The following is a 6,000-nucleotide window of genomic DNA, read 5'->3' as shown; positions in this document are numbered from 1 at the left end:
CCTCTTTGTCTATGCAGAGCCTTCTTAGGCCAGTCTCAGTGCGAGTTGCAAGTTTCATTGCACAGTTACCTAGATTGAAAACTAGGTATCTGTGCCAGTAGAGTTTCATGAGGATGAAACTCCTCTCACATCCCATGAAACTCTAATATTCTCTCTCATTACCACATCAGCAAAATTTAATGCCATGAAACCCCATTGAGACTAGTCTTACCATCCTCTACACCAAACTGGTTTTACCTTGGCGGCCAAAAACCGCCAAGGCATGTAGATATACCGCCAAGGTAACTTTCCTTGGTAGTGTACCGCCAAGTATGGAGAGTCAAGGAAATAAGATTTCCTTGGCATGCGACTGCCAAAGATTGTTTTCTTGGCTGTTTAGCTGCCAAGGTAACTTCTGCGATGCTAAATCTGCCACGGCGCCAATAAAATGTCCCAACCGCCAAGTAAAAAGTTTTCTATGGCGGTTACATCCTACCAAGATAATTGGTTTCCTTAGTGATCATTATTTGCCAAGGTAGTTTGTATTCTTGGCGATGAAGCAAAACCGCCAATAAAATGTTCCAACCGCCAAGTAATCAATTTTCTTTGGCGACCGAACCTTGCCAAGCTAATTTAGTTCCTTGGCAGCCTGGTCGATGCGCCAAAAAATATGTTCTAACCGCCAAGTAAATAAGTTTTCTTGGTAGTATGATCCTGCCAAGTTAAATAGTTTTCTTGATCATTTGCCGCCAAGGTAGTATCTATTCTTGGCATATTACAACATCCGAGGAAAGGGATTAACTTGACGACACTATGCCAAGGTAATGTTGTATTTCCTTGGCACCTGCTGCCGCCAAGTTAGATCAGTTTCCTTGGCAGATCGTCGCCAATAATTAACTTTCAACAATGGCTCTTCTGGGCCAAGAAAATATTTGCACAGATTCATGAAAATAAAAAATCATGTTTCAACAGTCTCAATCAGTTGAGCCAAATTCAATTATATTAATACAACAGTGCACAACATCTAATTGTTCATTACAAGTCCAGTTTGCATATATGGCAAACATCGGCATCACATACATCATGACTGCATATAATCTAGATGGCAAATATTGTATCATGCCTACAGGTCATCACCCACATCCACAAAATGCATTAGCAAAAGATCAGCTACACATCATATGTTAGCTTCTACCAAAAGAGACCCAAATTAGTAACACCATATCCTACTAGCCAGCCCCTGTCAAATATTGCAATGTCATAGCAATGATTATCATCAATCGCCTTCAGAGGCCTCGCCAGTAGCCTTGCCTCCTGGGTAGGGATCAAGATCACTATCACCATTACCCCATCATCATCTTCGTCGTCGTCGTCATCGTCGTCATCGCCATCTTCATCGTCGTCATCGTCACCGTCACCTTCATGGTAGCTGTAGTCATCATCTTCGTCGTCGATGTTCTCACTGCTGCGCCTGTAGTCGACTGAGTGAGCCTCCACATGGGGATACATCAGCCTGCAAAATCAATAAAGTCTGGTATGAGTTACAGGTTTAGTTCCCATCCAAGGACAAACAAAATGATAAGATCTTGACAGTAAGGACAGATAGATCAGAGAAACTATTTATTCCATCAACTCACAATGGTTGGACCAATCAAGATGAACCTAGCAGAGAACACACAATTTTACTTGATCCTTGGACACAGACCTTACCATGAAATTAATCTAAGGCTGACATTTCTAATCAACAAGAAGCCACCTTTTCACTGCTGTAACTCATATTGGCATTCTGCCACAAACAATATTAATTCTCTTGATGAAATATCCTCCAGATACAGAACATGAATTGTACAGTAAATTTATAACCTGTTGACGACGTGCGTCAATGTTTTCTAGACGTCATAATAACTCTGCTGGTAGCTCTTTTCCAAAATCAGCATACATTGCCTGCAGTTGAAAAAGGCACCAAAATGAAGATACATGCTTCCGACATGTTATTTGCTAGAAACAGTGAAATAATTATTACCATGATCAGTGAACAGTTAACACTATTTTCATCAAAAAGTATCTCGGTATGTTTCAGCTTCTCATTTTCTTTGAGCACCCTTTCATTTTCTTGGAGAACCCTTTCATAATCATCAGGATTGATTGGCTTAAAAGGTAATGTTTTACCATGCACTAAAACAAGACAAGGCAGCAGCAGCCCTATGTCGTGGATGAACTGTAAACAAACTCTGCATGCACAAGACAAGGCAAAGTTATTAGACATACAGATAGATAGATATGTAAGCAACATATTTGAACAGGCAAACAGTTTAGACAAGGTGAAGTTATTAGCTAGACAGAAAAATATTAGAATCCTTAAATTAGCAGTAAGATAGATTACTAACCCAGAATTCTTGCTTTACTCTTTTGGCACAACAAACTCCATCTTTGTTCCTTTTCCAATAATAATCATTCCATGACAATGCTGGTCGTTGTTTAACAATTGTGCCTTTCTCATCATATACCTTGATAATACCTGGGTACTCCCGTTTCAGAATAGCTCCCACTTGTGAGCGGTATTTTAGGCCTTTAGGATTATAGTTAACATATTTGAACTCACTGTTACAGAAAAAATAGGTACGTGAATTAGACACATTAATGTTTCCAATTAATAGCAGAATGACAAGTGAGGTCATTTGCACTTACCGATGTCCTCTAGGTTATAACTCCACCCTCCCACTACGCGGAGCCATTTTCAGTTCTGTCCTGGACATCTTTGCCCTCCCTCTTTTTGGAGCATCCTCACGGACTCGTTTTGAATTAGTATTCAATTGGGAGTTACCACAATCAGTAGCATTGTTTGGTTCAGGGTTGACACCATTAGCACTGTTTGGTTCAGAGTTGATACCATTAGCACTGTTCGGTTTAGAGTTGACACCATTAGCAACCCTTCCATAGTTAACCTCATTAGCACTATTTCTTTCAGAGTTGACACCATTAGCAACCCTTCCACAGTTAACCCCATTAGCACTATTTCTTTCAGAGTGTTCACCATCAACTCCAACTACTGTGGTGTTAACACCATCAGTATTGATCCTTTCAATGTGACCATTGTCAGCTCCAACCATTGTGGAGTCAACACCAACAGCTCCATCAATGATCCTTTCAGTATGACCATCATCAGCACTTCTCCTTTCAGAGCTCCTCAAGTGGCCTTCTTGACTTGCCTCCAACTCTTGTTGACTTGCCACCATCAACACTGCTCCTTTCAGAGCTCCTAAGATAAGTTCCACCACTTCTGGTGTTAACTTTGTTGGCCTTCTTCTTCTAATATAAAGATACGCAGCTTTCCTGCGTGTTCGAAAAAAAAAACTTTGTTGGCCTTGCAACCATCAACATTGCCCCTTTCATTGCAAAGTCAAAAAGTAGAGGAAGTGGGGACATAAGAAAAGATGGGTATGCATTGCAGCGTTAAAAAGTAGAACAAGGTCCAAAACATGTGCAGGAAGGCCAATCAAGGGCTGAGGCTACTGCAGGAAGGGCGTTCTACACATGTGCAATGAAGTGGATCCTTAATAAGGATGGCTTTCCAGATGAATATAACATGAGACCGTGTTATTTCCACCAGTGGATTGATGGCCCCGACAAATTTGACCCTAGGATCCGTCTTTTTAGGTGGCAGAAGTCAATGGTGCAGCCGTATCATGAGTTTAGACGGTGGGTGCCACCTCCCCCAAATCCACCTCCCATGACATTTGAAGAAAAACAAGAGGCTGGATGCAAGCGTGCTAGCAGTCCTCCATTGTGTCATTGTGGTAGTCGAAGCAAGTTGATACACCCTAATATTGAGCTTCCTGAGAAATTCACGCCATTCTTTCGGTGCAGGCTAACAACACATGTAATCATCACATCTACAACAAATCTATTTTTGCCTACCGTGTGGTTGAGATTTTGTCATTTACAAACACATTTAATGTGTTGTGCAGGATGGATGGCCCCTATGTGATTTTCAGGAGGACCTGTACGGTCCAAGGTCTCATTGGCCGTCAGAAGAAGAGGTGCAAGCATTCCAGAGTGGGGAGAAGCCATGGCCTTGTGATGAGCCGTATAGACCTCGTTGCAAGTGTGGGATACTCACTCAAAAGGGTGTGGATCCTTTTGAGCTTGGCTATGGATGGTATTGTGGCAACTCCTATGGAGACTATTGGGTAAAGTCACTTGCAATTTAGTGTACTCCTGGTATAATTGTTGTCGAATTTTTCGATTGTTTGATTGAGTACATCATAATTTTTTGCAGGAGGGGAGGACATGTGATTGGGAGAGCTTTGCTGGCAGGGAAGCACTCCGTATATATTTGGGCAGATGTTCGGGCTATTTGAAAACCAAGGAAACAGCCAAAAGGAAAAAGGAAAAATGAAATAAGAGATAAGTATGATGTCCCCATTCCATCGGATAAAGAGTTGTTTGGACAAATTTGCAAAGATAAGCTTGCTAAAGAGTCGGGTCATCCACTCCCTGAGGTTGGAGAGGGCATTCGAGAGGGCCTCATTGACTTTTGGAGGCGAAACATGATGAACTATCCACGTCCACTAAATGCGGATGAGAGGAGGAGGAAGAGGTTGAGGGAGAAAGAGGAGAAGCAGGAGAAAATAGAGATCGCCAGACAAAGGCAAAGAGAAAAATGGTGCCGTGATTGGTCCGAGTTTGATCCAACAAGGGTATTTCCAAAGGATTCTATATCGGAGTGGTTCCAAATGGCAGAGGCGAAGAAAAGAGGGATCAATTTGACGGAGGCTAGAATTGAGGCAAAGATGGCGCAATTGCAAGCAATGAAAGCTCTCATTAATGATTTGCCGAAATTTAAGACGGGCGGAGTGGGTATCAACAATGTGGTGACAATTGTAGATGAGGCTACAAAGGCGCAATGGGAGGGAATTAAATCACTTGCAAAAACCAAAGCGCAAGAGTGGGATCCCAAGGGCAAGGCCAAGGCGGTCGAGGTGGAAGCAATTGACAAGGACAAAGGGCATGTCGTGGATGACAAAGGCAAAGGCAAGGGAATTGAGGTGGAGGCAAAGGACAACGATGAATGGGGTGATGACGAACTCTTGTTTGATTTCGATTCGGAGTAGTTAATTTATGTAATTTATTTGTGTTGTACTAGCACTTTGTATCGTAGAATATTTGAAGTATGTGTTTGAACTATGTGAACTATTTGAACTATGTGTTGTAATGGACCTCGTCGAGTACACTATGTGTTTGAACTATATGTCTCATAGAAAATTTGAAGTATGTGGCGTATTTGAACTACCAAGCTTAAAAAAACTACATTAAGACTTCGAAAAAATGACTCAAATTCATACTTGGCAGAAAAGGACTTAGCCAAAATTTCATTTTGCTGTTATCTGAGAAATGACCTAGGTAGAAACTGCATTTGGGCTTCGTTTGGCGCGAATCCTTCATGAGTCGCACCAGGAGAAGTGGCGCGACATATACATGAGTCGCGCCAAGGCCCGTGGCGCGACTCATGAAGGAGTCGCGCCAAGCAAAAGTCAAATGCAGTTTGTACGCAAGTCATTTTCTCAGCAAGGTGTCGCGCCACGTGTCTCGGCGCGACTCCTTCATGAGTCGCGCCACCTCTCCTGGCACGACTCATGAAGGAGTCACGCCAAACGAAGCCCGCCAAACGAAGCCCAAATGCAGTTTCTACCTAGGTCATTTCTCAGATAACAGCACAATGAAATTTTTACTAAGTCCTTTTCTGCCAAATCATTTTCCCACGTGACAAATAGACATTTTTCCATCAGATATACCACAAATTCAAACACAAATATTTCACATGAACAAAATTTCACAAGCCCACATTGTTCCAAACCAAATTTCACAAGCCAACACATAGTTCGAGCTTCGAGCACATTGCAAGCTACACAAACCACCATAGTTCGACCACAAAACCTAAAGGACACATAGTTCACCTAGGTCGAGCACATAGTTCAACACAATTTCACACAAGTTCCTACAAGTTCGACACATAGTTCA

The sequence above is a fragment of the Panicum virgatum genome, chromosome 5N (genome assembly GCF_016808335.1).
Source record: "Panicum virgatum strain AP13 chromosome 5N, P.virgatum_v5, whole genome shotgun sequence".
Lineage (NCBI taxonomy): Eukaryota > Viridiplantae > Streptophyta > Magnoliopsida > Poales > Poaceae > Panicum > Panicum virgatum.
Note: the sequence above shows the minus strand (reverse complement) of the source record.